The sequence below is a fragment of the Helianthus annuus genome, chromosome 9 (assembly GCF_002127325.2).
Source record: "Helianthus annuus cultivar XRQ/B chromosome 9, HanXRQr2.0-SUNRISE, whole genome shotgun sequence".
Taxonomy (NCBI): Eukaryota; Viridiplantae; Streptophyta; class Magnoliopsida; order Asterales; family Asteraceae; genus Helianthus; species Helianthus annuus.
The window spans coordinates 175,681,593-175,703,639 of NC_035441.2; the positions used below are offsets into that span (position 1 = coordinate 175,681,593).

Sequence of the window (22,047 nt, forward strand, 5' to 3'; positions counted from 1 at the left end):
TAACACAGGTTGAAAAGCAATTTGACCTTCCAGTGAAAAGCTTCAGGAGTGACAATGGCACAGAATTTAAAAATAAGGAGTTGGATGCCTTCTGTGTGAAGGAAAGGATTGTAAGGCAGTACAACATCCCTAGAACACCAGAGCAAAATAGGGTTGTTGAAAGAAAGAACAGAACTTTGATTGAGGCTGCCAGAACTATGCTTGCAGATTCAGGTTTGCCATTAACTTTCTGGGCAGAGGCAGTAAACACTGCTTGCTATGTCCAAAACAGAGTTTTAATAAACCCCAGGCACAAAAAGACTGCTTATGAAATTCTGTATAAAATCAAACCACTGATCTCATACTTTAAGGTGTTTGGCTGCCCATGCTTTATTTTGAACTTAAAAGATTCCATTTCAAAATTTGCAGCCAAAATTGATTGTGGTTATCATCTGGGATACTCAGCCACTGCCAAGGCCTACAAAGTGTTCAATACACGGACCAAGGCAGTGGAAGAGACTTTGAATGTAAAGTTTAATGAACTTTCTTCAATGAAAATCCCAGCAAATCCTGCTGATCTGTTTGATCTTGAAAAGTTTACTTTTGAAAATACTGCTGTCAAGACTAACAGTGCAGGTCCAACAGAGGATACAACAACAGACTATGGGTATGAAATCATCATCCCTCAAAGGTCTGCCACCAAGGGAAAAGCATCAGTTGTTCAAAACATCTGTCAAAGCTCAACCACTGCTACATCAACAGTTGTTGACCAAAGTAGCCCATTCACCACTACTTCCACATCCTCAAACACTGCTGACAAAAGTCCTCAAACAGTGGATAAAAGTCAGCAGTTGTCCACTTCATTACCTCCTATTCCACCACCTTTTGAAGCCACTACTGGGTCATCAAAGTCACCAGCAGTGGTTAGCTCAGATGATACACATTTGCAGCCTTCACCAACAAATGCCATCATCCCATACCAAGGAGATTTAATCTTCTTGAGATCTCATCCACCTGACCAAATCATTGGCAACATCAATGAAGGGGTGCTCACAAGAAGCCAAACCCAAAACATTTGTCTTTTTGCTGGTTTTCTATCACTCCATCAGCCAGTCAAGTACCAAGAGGCACTAAAAGACAACAGCTGGGTAGAAGCCATGCAAGAGGAGCTCCAACAGTTTAAAAGACAACAAGTGTGGGAGCTTGTACCACTGCCAGAAGAGGTTAGTCCCATTGGCACAAAGTGGGTCTTCAAGAACAAAACAGATGAAAGGGGCATTGTTGTCAAGAACAAAGCCAGGCTTGTGGTTCAAGGTTACAGACAGGAAGAGGGGATTGATTATGATGAAACATTCGCCCCTGTTGCAAGATTGGAAGCTATTAGACTGTTCCTGGCCTTTGCTGTCAACCACAACATGAAGGTGTTTCAGATGGATATCAAAAGTGCTTTCCTCTATGGTACATTACATGAAGAGGTGTATGTATGTCAACCTCCAGGTTTTGAGGATCCATTTTATCCTGATCATGTCTACAGGCTAAACAAAGCCTTGTATGGCTTGAAACAAGCACCAAGGGCCTGGTAACTCTTTCCAACTTTCTACTCTCAAATGGTTTCAAAAGAGGTACCATTGATAAAACACTGTTTCTTAAATGGAGAGGGAAAGATTTAATGATTGTCCAAATTTATGTGGATGACATTATTTTTGGAAGCACATGTACCAAAATGTGTGAAGAGTTTGGAGAGCTCATGACAGCTGAGTTTGAAATGAGTGCAATGGGTGAGCTGCAATGCTTTCTTGGTCTCCAAGTACAGCAATTGCAAAATGGAACTTTCATTCATCAAAGCAAATATGCTAAAGAACTTTTAACCAAATTTGATATGAATGATTGTAAACCATGCACCCATGGCAACAAATAAGCTGGTCATGTCTGATGAAAAGGATGAGCTGATTGACCAAACACTTTATAGAAGCATGATTGGGTCTTTATTTTACCTAACTGCATCTAGACCAGACATCATGTTTGCAACATGTGTCTGTGCAAGAAGTCAATCAGCTCCCAGAAAATCAAATCTCATTGTTGTAAAAAGGATTCTCAGATACATAAAAGGTGCTCCCACACTTGGTATCTGGTATCCAGCTAATGGGAATATCAAGCTTTCAGGTTTTTCAGACAGTGACTTTGCTGGATGTCACACCACAAGGAAGTCCACTTCAGGAGGGTGCCAGTTTCTAGGTGATTGCTTAGTTTCTTGGCAAAGCAAAAAGCAAGCAGCAGTTTCAACATCCACTGCTGAGGCTGAATACATTGCTGCTGCAAGCTGTACAGCCCAACTCCTGTGGCTTCAAAATCAGTTACTGGATTTTGGTATCACTGCCTTAAAGACACCACTCATGTTGGACAGCCAGGCAGCAGAAAATATCATCAAAAATCCAGTTTCCCACTCTACCACAAAGCACATCGACATCAGACATCACTTTGTGAGGGATTGCTATAAAAAAGGTTTGATTTCTCTGCATCATGTCCCAACTAAAGACCAACTGGCAGATGTGCTCACAAAAGCACTTGATACAGCCACTTTTGAAAGCTTGGTCTCTAGGATTGGGATGCTAAACATGGAATAACAAGCAACATCTTGTTTTTCTATGAATAAAAGCAACAAAATGTTTTCAGAAAATCAAAAATCCATCCTTAAAAATAGCTAAAAATGAAAATTTCATTAAAATCCTTAAAAGTCTGCCATAACCACTGATTGTTCAAAAGTCTGCTCTACTTCAAAAAGCCTGCCCACTGCTGAAAGGCAACCTCTGTTCTCTCATTTCTTGATAACCTCTGTTGTTCAAAAGCAGTGTCTTATCCACTGATATGCTATCCACTGATAGTGAAAATCATCCACTGCTTCCTTACCACTGCCTTCATCAGTTGCTTTCATCAAAGTACTGTCCTTCATTTTCACCAGGGGTTGTCACGTGGGCAGTACATAGCAGTCAGACCTTTTGTAACGGCTGCCACGTCAGCATTCACTCTCTTCCCTATAAAATCCCCCACTCACCACCAAAACAGGGTTTTACTGTCGAATTGAATTCTTAAAAATTCTCTTCTCAAAGCAGTTTTTCTTCTCATTTGTCACAAATTCCATGGATCCTGTGCATCACCCCCAACGATAGGTGACACCCTGTGCTGAAATGCGGACTCCTGTGCATCACCCCAACGATAGGTGACACCATTCTGAGTCAGTGAAGTGAGAGGTTGTGCAATCTTTGAGAAATCCTTGATAAACCTTCTGTAATATCCTGCCAAACCCAAGAATTGGCGGATTTCTGTTGGTGTACGGGGTGCAGGCCAGTTCTTGATCGAGTCAACCTTGGATGGATCAACATGGATCCCATCCTTGTTTACCACATGGCCTAGAAAGTGGACTTCGCGAAGCCAGAAGTCACATTTCGAAAACTTGGCATACAACTGCTCTGTTCGAAGGAGTTCCAAAATAAGTCTCAGGCGTCGCTCGTGTTCCTCCTGACTCTTAGAATAGATCAGGATGTCATCGATGAAAACTATGACAAACTTATCCAGGTAAGGTTTGCACACTCGGTTCATGAGATCCATGAAGACCGCAGGTGCATTCGTCAATCCGAAAGGCATAACCAGAAACTCGTAATGGCCGTAACGAGTTCTGAATGCTATTTTGGAGACGTCCTCCTCTCGGACTCTCAGCTGATGGTATCCCGATCTCAAATCAATCTTAGAGTAATAACTCGACCCTTGCAACTGGTCGAACAAGTCATCAATGCGTGGAAGAGGATAACGATTCTTCACGGTCACCTTGTTGAGTTCGCGGTAGTCAATATACATTCTGAAGGTACCGTCTTTCTTCTTCACAAATAACACTGGAGCTCCCCAAGGCGAAGAGCTAGGACGTATGAAAACCTTTTCCAAGAGTTCTTGTAGTTGCGTGGACAGTTCTTCAAGTTCTGATGGAGCTAGACGATAAGGTGCTCGAGCTATGGGCGCTGCTCCAGGAGCGAGCTAGATTTGAAATTCAACTTGACGATGAGGCGGAAGACCAGGTAATTCCTCAGGAAATACCTCAGGAAAATTATGTACAATTGGTATGTCTTCTATCTTCCTTTCTTCCGAGGATGTATCAGAAACGAGGGCTAGAATAGCAGTGTGGCCCTTTCGCAAACACTTCTGGGCCTTAAGGAAAGAGATGATGCCCACAACAGCACCACTCTTGTCGCCACGAATTACGAGAGGTTCTTTACCAAAACGAGGGATGCGCACAATCTTCTCCTTGCAAAGAATTTCCGCTTGCTGATGAGATAACCAATCCATCCCAATAACAACGTCGAAACTACCCAGAACCATAGGAATAAGATCAATAGAGAAGCTCTGACCAGCTAGGATGAGGTTACAGCCCTTAACTATGTGTGTGGCTTCAAGACTTTTACCGTTTGCTAGCTCTACCGTGTGTTTGGGGTTCAGAAGTGTTGGAGTGCGCTTAAGCATTTGGCTAACTTTTAAGGACACATAACTAGTATCGGCACCCGAATCAAATAAAACAGTAACAAAGAAGTTGTCCAGAAGAAACTTACCCATCACAACGTTGGGATCGTTCCTTGCATCACCCTGACCAATCACGAAGGCACGACCTCGGGCGCCATTCCCATTATTGTTACCCCCGTTGTTGCCTCCATTGTTGTTCCCGTTTCCTTGGTTGTTGTTGTTCTGATTCTGGTTCAACTGGGGGCAGTTCCTCTTAAAGTGGCCTTCTGCGCCACACTGAAAGCATCCTTTATTGCCCTGTTGTTGCTGCTGCTCGTGGCTCTGTGGAGCTTGTTGTTGCTGTTGACGATTCTGATTCGCAGGACGTGGGCTCCTGCAATCCTTGGCTTCATGACCCAGCTTATTACATCTCATACAGCGACCCTTGTGGCACTGCCCGCTATGATGCTTGTTGCACAGGTTGCACTTGGGGTGGTTCCCTTGGTATCCACCTTGTCCTTGACTACCAGAAGATTGTTGACCAGGACTCTGGTGATCATCAGTATTTCGCTGCTGGAACTGAGACTGAACTGAAGTAGAACCCTTGCCCGAATTTCCATCCCACTTGCGCTTGTTATCACTGGGAGCATCAGCAGTAGTAGCGCTGATACATTTAGGCAGCTTGTTTTGTTCAACTGCCTAATCAGTGAGACGATGAGCCAACCGGATGATTTGCTGAATGGTACCCAGGTTAGCTGAAGTCACGTGACTCTGAATCTCTGGTACAAGACCCTTGAGGTACAGCTCAATATGTTTGATGGGAGGGTCCACCATAGTGGGACACAAGATAGCTAGTTTGTTCGACCTCTTCGTGTATGCCTCGATCTCAGACCCCGTCATCTTCAAATTGAAAAATTCCACCTCTAGCTTGTGGATGTCGTCACGGCTACAGTACTCCTCTTTGATCAATTCTTTGAAGTCGTTCCATGGGGTGGCATTAGCAACCGCCAGCCCTAGCAATTGAACCTGTGCTTTCCACCAGGTTAACGCAGCACCTTCGAGTGTTCCAGTAGCAAATTTCACCCTACGATCTTCAGGGCATTCACACATCTCAAAAACAGACTCGAGCTTCTAGAACCAGTGAAGAAGGCCTACAGCTCCTTCTGTGCCGCTGAAAGTACTAGGTCGACAATCCATGAATGTTTTGAATGTGCACACAGGAGGTTGTGCAGGTTGACCTGTGGCGCGAGAATAAAAGACAATGTTAAGCACAAGGGTTGGTTTGCGAAGGTAGGATCTAAACGTCCTAAGATGGGTTGATATGGCAGGTTATACCTCCTGCAAGGACAGCTGCGAGTGCCTCAGCAACTCGTTCATTGATCAAAGCCGTCAACTGGGCTTGAGTTAGGTTGATACGTCCTCCGCGTCCGTTCATGCTCTTCACAACAAAGCAACGTAAGTGAGAAAAGTGTCGCGAAAGTGCGTAAGTGTGGGATGACAAATGAGAGTAAGCACACAAGGCTCAAATAGCAGTTATCACGTAAAGTAATGCACAGTGTGAACTATCTAACCGACAATATTAACATAAATCATACCACCTATTGTGTGGAGTCTTACACGTGGAGTGAAGCGTCCTTAAGGATCGTTGAGCACTGTACAGGTTATAGTATGGTTTTGTCAAAAAGCTTTCCCCTTTTTAAAACCAAGTTCACTATAACCAATGGCTCTGATACCAATCTGTCACACCCCCAAAATCCACCATGCGGAGTATTACCGCTTGGAGGCGTGACATGACCAGGATCGAGCCACCAATCATATTGAACAACATAATTAAGTAAATAAAACCAACCACAATACCATTTGGTGACCAAAGAAAGTAACCAAGTTCAACTTAAACAGCGGAAGCATTAAAGATGAAACCCAAAACATAAGTTCATAGTTCATAAGTTTAAAGTCCAAAACGTAAGTTTAATAAGTTCATAAGGATTAAATATTTAGCACGGGACATGACAGTCCTTATCCCACAATGACTTCCTCCTCGTGCAAGCTCCATAAGCATCTAACGACCTGTAAGGCATGTAACAACGAGTCAACAACAAAGTTGAGTGAATTCACGTTTGGTTGTTTAGTTTTACGTTGTTTCCGAAAACATGGTTTGTCTTTTGTTGGCTTACTTGCCGTGGGGGTTACCCCATAGTTGAAAACATGATTAATCAGTTCCTTCTTTATTACCAAAACCATATCCATAATCAGTGGGGGCTCCCCTATGTGAACCACTAGACTGTTACCATATTGACAACTAACGAACAATAGTTGTGCCCTACGTCATTGTCTATCATCATTGACAGTTTGCCATAGTCCATTAGTACACGCCCGTCCGACCGGCACGGTGTGAGGTTTGTTAAACCTAATAGCGCTATTAACTAATGACCCGCTCGCCATTGGCCTCGGCGATTAAGTCGATATAAAATGAGGGACTTCATGATAGAGTTTTGTCTAGTAAGTTTTAAGGTTGTTGTCCTACCCAAGGAGGACGAACGTACGTATTCTACCCAAGGAGAATACGCATGAATAATATTGGCATCCTACCTATGGAGGATGGCGGTACATATCCTACCCAAGGAGGATATTTAGGTTCCGTTTTAATTCTTTAACCCATTCCCAACCACCGGGAATCCCATGCCTTAGAAAGTGTGTGAACTCACCTCGGTTTGCTCGATTAGATTAATTACTCTAATAATCAGGAAATCAAGCACATCCTAATAAGGTACAAATAACAATCAGTTTCTCATGCATAACACGTATCCTACGTACGGTTTATCTACTCACTACTTCTATCACATACCACATAATTCTAGTGTCACGGTACTTTGTTAAGTTATATTATTTTACCCTAAAATAATATAACTATCTCACAAAATAAACAAGTATCCACACAAGTGTTCTAATATAAAATATATATTCTAGATATATATATTTAACCATTTTACTTGTAAAATCAACCTCCGATACTTTGTATTTTTGTAACAAAACTCATGGCGAAGTTTATTTTGAAAAGCAAAGTTAAAACGTATATGTGAACACTTGTTAGAAAAATAATTTCTAAGTGTGTTGGAAATTTTAGAAAATTTCGCCAGAGTTTCCTTTGTAAATGGAGGTGTCCATGCTAATAAGCATATCATTTTCTTTTCTAAAAATCGTTCAACAATCAACAACAATTTACCAAGAGCAAACTATTCTATTTACAAACCAACATGAACTTGATGTTTCATAAAAACGCGTAGTAAATTGGTATGGCGTTTAGTGGACTTAGTTACCTTTCAAAGTGTATTTATTTCTTTAAAAATCATTTCCTTAAAAGAGTTTAGTGTTTACAACTTGTGAACAACTTTTACAAAAATTAACCTTTTTGAACTCTTCTTGTAAATAAAATGTTTTCATACTTATTTTATTTCCAAGAATGGTGTAAGTGTATGTACAAGTCATGATTTTCCAAAAATCGATTCTTGAACTTGGTTTATTTAGAAAAGCCTTTTGTAAAACTCGGATCTACATGATCCTCAACTTACTTGTTCACTCATTTTTCAAGAAATTCATTTTTGTCAAGTTCATATTTAAACTAGAAGGTGATTATTTCATGTATCACATAATCACCTTCCTAGTCTTGCTAAATCATGTTTCTAAACATCATTTAACAAGCTCCATATGGTGATTAACACCACACAACCAAGAATCATCATACAATCAACAACATATTCACTACAACATCCTACTAACAACATTTAATCTTCATGTTTCATCCTTATATAAACTTTATGTAAAGCTTCATGTTTATGTTTTTAGTTCTTGTTCTTTAGTGTTTTAAACATACTTATCATACTACAACTTTTTTTAACCATAAAAACAAGATGAACAAGAGTTTAACAAGAACTTACTACTAGCACAAAGGCTAGGGATGATTGCTAGTGAAAAAGATGAAGAAATTCATGGTGAAAAGCAAGAAATAAAGCTCCTTGAAGTTCCACAAGTTGCAAGCTTCCTTGAATCACCTTATAGTCTTGAATGAAGCTTAGAAATGGATGAAGATGGTGTTGATATGGTGGAGGTGGTGGCGGTTATGTGTGGCCGAAAGGGAGAGAGAAGAGAGTGAGTGAGAGAGTGCAATCTTTGTGAAAGATGTGGAATGATATGAAGGTATGGTCTAGCCATACTTATAATCCTTTCTAATATCTTGTTCAACATAACAAGCAAACAATCCAAATAAAATATATGATAAATCTTTGAAGGCATGGTGGGGATTTTTGTGGGTCCACTTGGGACCGAAATCGGTTAGGGGGGGGGGGGTAAATTGTAAAAACTTGATGGTTAGTAGGTAAATGGTAGTTCAATTTCAAGTGTATATTTAGTTTAGTTAGTTTACTAGATATTTTAGTGGGTGGTATGGTGTTCGGGGATCATAACTAGCCAAGAAATAATAAAACAATGTTTCTAGTAATATTTTGGTGTTTCGGGTAATGTCCGGTTGTTCGGTTTGATACCGGTTCGTTAAAGTGTTAAGTTGTTCCGTTTAGTGTCTTTTATGTATCTTTTTGTAACACTTTTAATTCCCAACGCTTAGGAAAACATTCAGGACCATTTAGTCAATTTTCTGCACAAGACTAGTATGTTAACAAGCACATGTAACTGTAAGTATGACACAGTAATCAGAAAGCAGTTAAGTAATTCAGTGGAGTCAAGTTGAGCTGCTTTAATGGAGTCACGCATAGCAGGAGGTAACCCATGAATGTAATTCGTGATCATGCGTTTGGGAGTAAACACCAAGTGTGGTACGATTATGCTAAGTTCCTTGAAACCGGTAGTATAAGCCAGGTTGTCATCACCAACTTGTTTCAGATGCTAGAACTCGTCCTCAAGTTTCTGCTGCTCATGAGGAGGGCCGAATTCAAGCATCATCAATTCCCTAACCTCAGCCCAGGGTAAAGCATAAGCTTCATCATTGGAGCGGATGTTTCTCTCATTGGTCCACCATTCCAGAGCTCGGCCTTGAAACATGCCAGTTGCACTCCTAGTCTTTAGATGCTCAGGGCACTCACTGTTGATGAAGGTAACTTCTATGCTGTCGAACCACTCCAGCATTGCAGTCACCCCATCACTGCCCGTGAAAGGCTTAGGGTTGCAAGAGACGAAGTGTTTGTAGTTGAAGCTCACAGGCTTAGGCTGGACCGCTTTAGAGTTAACAGAGGAGGGAGGAGTGTTTGATCCTTGGATTTCAGTGACAATCTTGGGAATAATGCATGCAATCTGGTCGGCCATAAAAGACGTCATCTTCTTCTAGGTGTTGGTCTTTGACCTCTTGTGTGGGTTGGAAAGACGACTTGATGACATCTAAAGAGTCAGATTAAGGATTGGGTGAGACTCGATCATAATGTTTTGTTTAATAAGATAGTTTCACGAACACGTAGTATAGCATAAAGTTTCACATGATTGCATAAAAGACTCAAGTTGTTCCACACAGCATAAAACGTTTAACATGTATCTCATAGTTTAGTCAAGACTTCCACGTAGTATAATATGAATAAAGCATCATAAATTTAGTTCGCTCCCGAAAGATTATTGTTATTGTTTTAGATTGCGGAGATTGTGCGATTCGTGTAATGGTTTCGAAATGAACAAAGCATCAAGTATAAACCATATGTAAATCGAGATAACATAAAACATAGGCTCATAAACATAGGATTGTTTCGGGTAGAGAAACGTCGACTAACCAAAGTAAATCGAGTCCCTTTTCGAATTAAGGTATCGTGCTTTGGCCGACTTAGATAGATACGTTCATCGATGTTAGGCCTACGATATTTGTCCTTTTGGTTACTACACGTCCTTAATCGATTGTGAAAAATTCAAGACTTTGGCGAGACTGAAAATCAAAGAGTGGGACTAGTTATCAAGATGCGAGTTTCACCTCTAACTTGGTAACATCGTACCCTAAGGTTGTTGGTACTTATCAAAATATAAGACCTACTAGAATATGAAATGGAATTTTCCTTCAAGGTTTGGATATCACTCCTAACTTGAGGGTAAATTTCGTGCAAAATCCAAAGTATAGCTGAGTGAAAGTCGTCATCAAAGGCGGGAATCACCCCTGTTTTGATGAGTCATTTCGATTTTGTTACAAGAGTGTTTTCAAAGCATCCAAGTGTGTATTGTGTTAGCCTTAGGAAAGGCAAGTAAGTTTAACAAATAAGAGGAATTGCTAGGAAGCATGTAAGGTGGAATGCATAAGTTTTAAACAACAAATAAGAGTCAAAGTTCCTAGAGCTATAGACTAGGCAAAAACATTCCTACTTTCCCTAATTCCCTATAGTTATGGCTCTGATACCAATATGTCACACCCCAACCGATGGCGGAAACATCGGGGCGCGGCACTAAGCGAATCAGATTGCTCAAGGGAATCCATAACACTACTTGTTTTGATATAGATTAATCAAAATTTCATAAATATGTCTAAAATGTCAAACACATTCCATAACCAACATAATGTATCAAAATAACAATCATGATTCAAATATTGTTCAAAATTGTCTAATTAACTAAGATGGGTTTCTAAGTTCATCCTAGCTATTTCTTGATTCCCAGCTACTATCAACCTGCAACATGTATTAAAATAAAATCAACAAAAATGTTGGCGAGCATACAAGTTTGAATACATAGCATAATAGTTTAACGCTTAAAACTCATATCCAACTTGAATAACATATCACAAGTTTCAACATGCTAGTTAATGTGGTTCATATGATAACCCAAGTCTCCAACGCGTTAACATGCCTTTCCTACTTCGACGCATCGAAGAGGAGGTAAAGGAATAAAAAAACTTAACAATACTCCCCAAGACTCAAAGAGCGGTGCATTACCCCTATAGCGCTATAATTGTTAAGGCGAGCAACACATAAGGATCGAACGTTCACATAGCATAAAAGTCTCAAGTATCACAAGTATCATGTTTTCATGTTTAATGCGGATAGAGTATGTTTCAAATAAGTTTCAAGTGTCAGATGTCAAGTGTCTTGATATAGAATACATGTTGCATCCCAAAAGTGTTTAAAACAAAAAGGGATCGAGTGTACTCACAGTGGGTGCTTAGAACCAAAGACTACCTAATTGGATCGAAGGGAGCGCTAGATCAGCCTACGCGCGGGGAACAAAGCATAAGTCCTCTAAGTGCTGACCCGGTCGGGAACAGAGTGTCGAGTAGTGCAAAAATCGAGTTAAAGTGTCTGGCAGACTACCTGAGCGGACGGTCATCCGAACGGATGGTCATCCGGACGGATGGCCATTCTAACGGATGGGCTCCATCCGATCAGATGGCCATCCAAGCGGATGACCATTCGAATGGATGGCCATTTGAACAATGTGTAGGTGTCTATGAACTTGTCTAAGTGTTTGATCATAGTGTCCTGTAAAAACAAACAGCAAGATTCATCGTAGTCAGATCATCTGGACGGATGGTCATCTGATCGGATGACCATTCGAACAGATGGTCAGTGGTTGCGTTTTCATGAAATTTTCTAAGTTTTGGGTTAGCGGAGACGGCGTGACAACGTGTCAAACAACGGAAACACACCAAACCCAGCTACTTCGATCGGATGGGTATCACCCCCGTTCGAACCGCGAGCTATCTTTGATGGAATTTCATGTTTGGACCCGTGAGTCGGTCGTTTTTCCTGCAGAAATCGGTTTTCAAGTCGACTCTTGGCTAAGGAACGAGTCAAGAGTCTGTTTGAGTCTGATTTCACTAAGGTTTTGTATAAAAACTGATGAAAAGTTCAGAAATCAGTGGTAAAATGTGAAGTTCATCAGATCTGAGCCGGAAACATAGGAAATTCCGTCAGATCTGGTATAAAAGCGTGATAATCCTTTAGATCTTGTATAAAAGTTGTGAAAATCCACTAGATCTAGCACCAATCTTGGTTAAATGGTGCTCCACCACAGTTTGCATAAGCAACCGAGTGGAAACCACCTTCAAGAGGTCCAAATCAGTTGGTTTTCGGGAAAAAGTTGAAGTGTTCATGTGATTTTGATGAAGAATATGGTGTAGAAGTGATTAAAGATGGCCTTGAATCTTGATTAAAAGGGTCTGGGAGCTTGAGAGCAAATGAACCGTATTAAAGGTGAAAATGGAGGTCAAGTGGTCTATTTATAGATGACAGTGACAGGGCCAGTCGAATGACTTCGATCGAATGGGGTTAAGTCGTTGCAAGTGTGCAGGCGATCGGATGGCATTCCGGTCCATTGGGGATGGCCATCCGGTCGGATGATCATCCGATCGGATGTCCATTCGGACAACCGGTTTGTGCTTGTGAGTATCCGACTTTGGTTCTTTTTGCGAGCGAGGTTAAGCGTTGCGTTGTATATTATTGTGAGTAGCCATTACATAGAGTAATATTACATCATAAATTTGCATAAGGAGTTTCCGTGTTTCAGGTTTGTGTTTAATCTAGTTTAAGTATCAAGCATAACAAGTGTCAAGTTTCTAGAATATACAAGAGTCGAGATTCAGGCATCACAAGAGTCAAGATTCTGTCTAGACATATCGTTCACACATGTAATAAGCATCACAAGAATCATCACATAGAGTAAAAGTTTCACATAGTTTAACATGATTAAGATCAAATAGTCTCATTCTCATTATGACCGTTTGTCTCGAGAGTAAAAGCATCACAGGGTAGGAAGTATGACGAGACTTGCCGTGATAATAAAGGTATCGTAACGCTGGGCGTTACAAAATCACTCTTATTAGAATTTTTTACACACGTATAAATATAACAAATTTACACATATGTAAATGACAAACTTACATATGTGTAAATTTTCTTTATTTACGAATTCACATAAATTTAAAAGCGTCAATTAAGTTTCTAACATTGTATTGAATAATAATCACAAGTGTAAGAATTTTTTATTTTGAATTTGAACTGTTTTTGACCAAGTTCTCGTGGTTTTTTCATTCGTTCTCACGGTTCTAGCAGTATTTAGCGTTCTCATTTAAAACTTTCCATATATATATAGGGTAGGGTTCCAGCGTGAACCTAATCCCATGCGTGAACTGCGTGAACTAATCTGGACCATTGATTTCCTTTTTAGTTGTTAAGGGTATGATTGTAATTATATAAAAAATTAGATTTAAATCATTATTTTAATAATTGAATTAAGTTACATCTTTCCTATTTTAAATTCATTGTCCACATTATCTTTTATTTCATTTTTAATTTTTAGATTTCACCACCAGAATTCGGATTATGATTTTTAAGATTCACGTAACCTTCATATTTCAACGGTATACACATGTGTACTTTGATATGAATTGAACAGTACACATGTGTACTCAGCATGGTACATATGTGTAATTAGCTTCATAATACATACATATAAACAAAACTTGTAAACCTATTTTATATTAAGCAAATAACAATTTCCATAATGTTTGCCAAACCAAAAAAAAAAACATACAATTACAAGTTCCAGTTTCGTGAAAACAATAAACGCAACATAATCGGAAAAATAAAAAAGACATAGTCTTTTACAACTATTCGCCGCGTTGTATGCTGAATCATCCTTCTCGACCAAGCAAATAAACATACGTGAATCATCCTTATCGACCTCATACGTGAATCATCCTTATCGACCTTCCATCTCCACTTTCCTCGTTTACGACGTCTCCTATAATAACACAAAAAACTCAGCAATTAGTACTTTGCATAATTCACAAGTGTACATCAACAACTTTACACATTCAATACACAAAAAAATATGAGATATCACAAAAACAAACGCTATACATATGTGTACATCGCATTAAAAACATAGCAAATCCAGAATACACATGTGTACAACGCTTTAAAAAACATAGCAAAATCAGAATACACATGTGTACAGCGCCTTAAAAAAGTTGATTATGTCTTTGCAAACAGGTAAAACTAACAACATGATTATGTCTTCTTTATTAACAAAAATAAATAAATAAAATCTAAATTTAAAAAAATAATAATAATATTAATAATAATTACCATCCATGTTCCATCTTCCATCTTCCATCTTCCATCTGATGAAACATATAACAATTATGGCTTAACATAAGCACCATAGCAAAATCCCGACCTAAGTAAGTCCTCAAAACTCTCGTTGGAACCTAACAATTCTGTGATATTCTCAACTAAACTTAATGAAGTTTAAATATTATATAACAATTCTGTGATATTCTCCACAATCCATATAACAAAAAAAACACAAAATTATTATACAATCCAACCAAAAAAATTGTGGATACCAAAACCCATCCATCCTCAAACCGGAAAAAAAACCCAGGAGTCAAACACACATGAACATCAATAATCAAACTTTAAACTCTAGAATTAGCCAAATACATGTACAAACTTCTATTTTATGTAAAACAAATCAACAAATACTTACCAGTATCGGCTACATTATGTTCGTAAACACTTGGAATGGAAGCGCTACATGATCGGAGATTAGGGCCGTCTCCAATTATGGATCGGATTTAGGGTTTTTGAATACATGAGATCTAATCGATTCAGATTGGAAAAACGATCCGGCGAAAAATCGAAGCCTGATTTCGTCTTTGTTCAGTTTGTTCTTCATCGAATCGATTCGGATCTGAAAATCGATTCAAATCGAATCGGACCAGAAATCGAAGCCTGATTCCGTCGTCCGGCAGTTTGTTCTTCATGGAGATCCGGCGATGAAACGGTGATTCAGTCAATCCGGCAGTCGTTCTTCATCTAGATGGAGATGCCATAAAAACTGGATTTGAAACTGATTGATGGAGAGAGAGACCAAATTTACTGAATTTGAAAACTGGTTGGATTTTAAATAATGGAAAGAATTTAGGTTTCTTTATTGAATTATTTTGATTGTGTAATTACGGATATACCCTTATGTATTTAATTAAATAGAAAAAGTTAACCGAATAATTACCATCATGCCATTCACTTTAATCTCAAGATCATAAAAATCAAGGGCCCAGATTAGTTCACGCAGTTCACGCATGGGATTTTGTTCACGTTTGAACCTAATCCTATATATACATATATATATATATATATATAGGGCATGGATCTACAGAAAACTTATTTCTACTAAGAAAACCTAGGAAACCCAATCTAGACCATTGATCATGATCATCCAATGGCTCATAAAATTTGAAGCATTTTTGAATTAAATTAAATAGAGTGGTAAAGTCAAAAAGGTACTTCAAGGGCATATGGGTAAAATTACCTATGATATTATGACATTTTATATATTATATTCATATTGATTAGATATTCATGATATGAAAAGGAGAGAGAAGCACAATTACCTATAACCAAGATTCCCATTTCTCTCTTTCTCTCTCAGACCTTCATTCTCTCTCTTCTTTATTATTATCACCATCACCATCATCATTGTTTCTCTTTCTTCTTTCTTCTTTTCTTTGAGAATTCAAAAAAACTTCTGTGCATTCACCACCATCATCATCCCTTCTCTCATCCTCTCTCTTTCTTCATGTTTCAATCACCAAGAACACACACAAGTGTGTGTGAGAGAATCGTTATTGTTAAAACCCCTTCGTGTTCATGAAGAACACCAAGAACACACACACAAGTGTGTGAGAAAGAAGCAGGCCTGAATCATTCGGTTGCATGTGTTTCTAGAGAGAGAAAGTTATTAGAACACCAAGACCAAGAACACACACAAGTGTGTGAGAGAGAAGCAGGTCAGAAATCATTTGGTTCATGGGTTTTAGAGAGAGAAAGTTGTTAGAACGCCAAGAACACACACACACAAGTGTGTGTGAGAGAATCATTTTTGAAGATCTTCATCGTGTTCATCAGACGGGTCTAGATCCGGTTAGTGTTCTACTAATTGCAAGAACACACTTGATTTTTTTGTTAAAAAGGTTGTCAATAACTTTTTGTGTGCTCAAAGTGTTCTAGTAATGGGTTAATGTTCATGTATTTTGCAGGTTTTTGTTTTTATGTTAAAATGGATTTTTAGTTTTTTGATATTTTCAGTTTGTTGACCAATAATTTATGGGTTGGGTTTGTGTTAGGTTTTATAAATTGGATTTGCTTTATTTTGTTTTCTGTTTTTTGTTTAAATTGGGCATCCCAATTATTGGTAGATAATTAGTTTGAAAATCCATAATTGTTACAGTAAAGGTTTCAAAATGTTGTTGGTTAAGTTGTTCTTTTTTTATAATTAGTGTTAAATGTTTCAAATTTTTGCAGGCATAACTAGTTACGTATGTTACATTTCTGCCAGCTAGATTCTAAACTGTTTGTCCTGTATGTTGTAACATATGTTACACTTTCGGACAATATATGGTGCATACATTGTGTTACACATTTTATTTTGATATGAGTGGATATTGAAATGGTGAATGGTAATTGTTGTATCCTCATCTTAGCAAGTACTCTTTTGCTGACTACTAATATTTGTGTTTTTCATTTCTTGGGCAGGACTGGGACTGGGAAGAAACCTAACAAAACATTATGTGTTTACAAATCTATATCTTTTTAAATGGGTTGAAATGTTATTTTAAATGGGTTGTTAGTTGAAATGTCTTGCTGGCATAATTAGCTACATATGTTGTAATAAGGTTACACGTGTTACTTATGTTAAAACCAGCCCTTTCTTGGACATAAAAAGGAGCTACACATATGTAACACATGTTTGTAACGTGTGTTACACTAGAGGGTACCTTTGATGTTGTACAGAAGTTACCCTCCAGTGTAACACATGTTACAAACATGTGTTACATATGTTCAACCTCTTTGTTACCAAAAATCGGGGCTGCACATATGTAACACGTGTTACAACAGGTTTTTACCTACTTGCACGTCTCTATTACAAATGGATGAAAAACAGTTTTTTTAAAACATCCACGGTGTAACACTTGTTTATTTGAAAGTTCTTAAAACAATCGTTGTAACACGTGTTATAATCCCATCTTCAATGTAAAGATACATCCAATGTAACACGTGTTACAAAAGGAAATTACCTACTTACACATCTCTATTACGTTGATTTAAACAGTTATTTAAAAACATCCACTTTGCAACACTTGTTTATTTGAAAGTTCTTAAAACAACCGTTGTAACACGTGTTACAACTTTTTTAGTGTCGTGCATTTTCCTTTTTATTATCTCATCTTCAGCTTGAAGATACATCCAATGCAACACGTGTTAGGTTTGTTACGTGTTACAAAAGGTTTTTACTTAATGTAATAGTAAGTTTAAATGTTAAAATGTTTTTTTAAGGTTGGCTGTTAAATGTTAAAATATATAAACTTCATAATTTATTCGGAATATCTCGTTTATTTTACAAATAACTCCGGAAATATTACTTGTGCTATTATGTATTTACTATGGCGGTTGTATTTGCAGGAGTGAGGAGAATGACCAGGTCCGTGACGGGTAGGCTGGCTAATAAGCGAAAGCAAAACGATAAAGAAACAGAACGATAACGAAAGAAGGTAGATGGAGAAACCGATGAAGAATGGGAACAAGAAGTCGATGAAGAGCAGGTGGTGGGTACCTTTAACGTTGTACAGAAGTTACCCTCCAGTGTAACACATGTTACAAACATGTGTTACATATGTTCAACCCCTTTGTTACCAAAAATCAGGGCTGCACATATGTAAGACATGTTTGTAACTTATGTTACACTAGAGGGTAACACATGTATGATCATTTTTGGATCATTTGTATATATTTAAGTCTGTATAAACCTACAACATTGATACCCCCAAAAAGGTTACACATGTTACGATAGAATGGGAAATGTGTAGCAACGTTCAATACTGTTGTTTCACTCTATAGTGTGTAACATGTGTGAAATGGCGTTTGTCAGTAAAACATATAACTTGTAAGGTGATACGACTGTATCTTTAAAACATGTTTACCTATAAGTACTTACATGTTACAGGTTGTATCTTTAAAACATGTTTAAACTGGAAACATGAAACACTTGCAATGTATAAAGCAGAGTTACAGAAGATGTAACATGTGTAAAACTGGAAACACTTGTGTAACATTTTGGTGTAACACATTTTACAGGTTGTATCTTTAAAACATGTTTACCTATAAGTACTTACAAAATATAAAGCAGAGTAGGAACACAACTTTTAAGGATGTTACATACATTGTAGAGAAGATGTTACATGTGCACACACAATTAAGATGTGTAACATCACGACAAGTGTCATGTGTGATCTTTTTTTGTTACCCTAGGGTGCTAAACGTATTACAACGTTCATAACACACGTAAACTTATACTAACATCCGTCCCTATGTCCACAGATGATATAGAACATACTCCACGTTACCATATTTACTAGTATTCTAATGGCACTAAATTGTGGACACCGAATGTCAACGAGCAATATCATCCTATTATTGTTAAATCATACGTCACACTGGAAGAACTTCTTGCCATGTGTTAGGCTTATAACCAAGAAGCTGGGTTCAATGTAAAAAATATACGTTAATGCAGTTTTTTTATCTACTAATAACATTGTTAATAACAAGTCTAGGTACTTATGTAACATGAAGTGTATCGTTTGTCCCTTTAATTTGTTACACTAGTCTCATATACTTATAGTTACATATATTACTTGTTTGTTCATTGATATGACATTTTGGATGATGTAATGTTGTTACATATGTAATTTGCTAAGTTTAAATTGACACCAAAGGGGCTGACATATGTAACACATGTTTATAACATATGTTACAATATGGGTATATATGTAACACATGTATAGCAATCTTACACATATTACATATAGGTGTTACATGTGTTACAACGTCAAGGTTACACATGTTACATATAGTTGTTGCATCCAAAAAAAAAAAATTGCCTTCACAACAACATCCGTATTCATCCAAATATTGGCATACTAACAGTGAAAATAAAAATAAATTTTATATCAATAGTTGTAATGCTTCTAAAATGGTCTTCTAAAAATTGCCTTCACAACAACACCATCGTCACCACGAAAACCTGATGATGCGTTGTAATCCTTCCGCGGGTTTCGCTTCTTGATAACCATCTTCATCTTGAACACAAAACATCTTTCCACCTATGAACAAAACAAGTACATCAATATTAAATATTCTATAGTTAAAACTTATTAATCTTCTATGTAACATGTGTAACGTGGCTATACATGTGTTACCTCTCTAGTGTAACACATGTTACAAACATGTGTTACATATGTGCACCCCCCCTTTGTGTCCAAAAAAGGGTTGGGGTATCTATAAGTAACTTGCATAATGTTGTTACTACATATGTAGCTAATTATCCCACAAAAAAAACACGACTTTTTATTTGTAAAATAAACGAGATATTCCGAATAAATTATGAAGTTTGTACGTTTTAACATTTAACAGCCAATCTAAAAAAAAACAATAAGCTGGTCTCATATACTGGGTGTAACACATGTAACACCCTATATACAACATATGTAACCCGCAGTGTAACACGTGTTACAACATATATGACAAACAGTTTAGAAATTTTAGCATTAATCTTCGTAAAAATAACAATATACTCTGTACAAACAATTTAGAAAGTCAACATTAATCTTCGTAAAAAATATCAATATACTCTTCGCATAAATGTAGCTGATAGAAATGTAACATATGTAACAAATTATGCCAGTAAAAAACACGAATTTCTATTTGTAAAACAAAACCGATATCCGATTAAATTATGAACTTTCTAAAGGTAATGAAAATGTAATATCGGAGTGAATTTATTCAAAAAAACAACTAAAAAAGAAAGAAATTTGAAACATACATCATAAAAATTATGGATTTTCAAACTAATTATCTACCATCAATGGTGATGCTGAATTTAAACAAAACTAGAACACAAATCAAACCAAATCCAATTCATAAACCCTAAAAAAAACCCAGCTCACCCACATCCCCCCCCCCACACACACACACAAAAATCCAACTAAAAGCAATCATTAACTCAAAATCGCTGGACAAACAATTTAGAAATTTAACTTTAATCTTCATAAAAAAATCAATACACTTTGAAGAGAGAAATACAACATACAAAAATTTCTTATAGATCTTGATTTAAAAAATAAAATAAACAAACTAGCTCTGATTTTAAATCTACCAAACGTTATACAAAGTATAAATCTAAACAAATTACATAAATTAACAAAAGTAAGATCTTTAAACCTGTTTCTCTCTCACACACTTGTGCGTGTGTTCTTGGTGTCTAGGTGAACAACATGAAAATTGTTATCTCTCCTTCCAAAACATTAGCTTTCTCTCTCTAAAAAACAGAAACAAAGATGTGATTAAAATGACACCGAGCTTCCTTTTCTTTAAGAGCTTTGATGGTGGCTTCGATCTTCAATGGTGGCTTCGATCTTCAGATTTCAAGGTTGGAAGGGATGGTGGCTTTGATCTTCGATCTTTGAGAGCTTTGATGGTGGCAGAGCATTGATGGTGGCTTCGATCTTCATATTTCAAAGGTTGGAAGGAATGGGGTGAAAGCAATGGAGTTAGGGTTTTGAAGAGAAAGGAATGGGGTATGAAGAAGAAAGAAAGAGATGGATTCTGTATGTATTTTTTTGTTTAAAAAGGGAAGAAATGATGGGTAATAAATGAGTTGATGTGATGGTGAAGAGAGTGAAATGATATCTTGATCAAATGACCAATATGCCCTTTTAACATGTGTTTTAAAAAGATGATGTGGATCAATCTTGGCCACACAATTAAGGTTTGCCAAGTTTTCTTGATTAAATGGGTTTTTCATAGATACTTACACTATATATATATATATATATGCACATATATATAGTATTATCTTGAGAACGTTAAATATTGCGAGAACCATGAGAACGAATAAAAAACCAATCAAATAACTAATTTCCCCTCCCAAAATCACTTTAATTAGATTTTTTACACAAGGGTAAATATAACAAATTTACATATGTGTAAATTGCAAACTTACACATGTGTAAATTTTCTTTATATACGAATTCACGTAAATTTAAATGTGTAAATTAAATTTCTAGCATTGTATTCGAATAATAATGATAACTGTAAAATAAAGTTATTTAGCGTTCTCATTTAAGCCTTCCTGTATATATATACTATATATATACATATATATATATGTATATATATATATATGTATGTATGTATAGGGGAGGATTATCTTGAGAACGCTAAATATTGCGAGATCCATGAGAACGAATGAAAAACCAAATTGTTTTAATAGAAAACTCATTGTAATTAAGATACAACATCAAATAATTAATTTATCCTCTCAAAATCACTCTTATTAGATTTTTTTACACATGTGTAAATGGTAAACTTATACATGTGTAAATTTTCTTTATATACGAATACATGTCAATTCAAACGTGTTAATTTAATTTCTAACATTGTATTAGAATAATAAAGTGTAAAAAGAAAATTTGAATTTGAATTGTTTTTGACCAAGTTCTCGCAGTTTTTTCATTCGATCTTACGGTTCTGGCGATATTTACTGTTCTCA

General features: G+C 37.2%; 1 long non-coding RNA gene across 1 annotated transcript; it reads right to left on the bottom strand.

Annotated features, from left to right (window-relative positions):
• Nucleotides 1-19,179: 19,179 nt before the first annotated feature.
• Nucleotides 19,180-21,289, bottom strand: LOC110874982. The gene is made up of 2 exons (XR_002556406.2): nt 20,718-21,289; nt 19,180-19,600 (listed from the first exon to the last, which is right to left on the bottom strand). It is a non-coding gene; the product is annotated as an uncharacterized LOC110874982 (long non-coding RNA).
• Nucleotides 21,290-22,047: the final 758 nt, after the last annotated feature.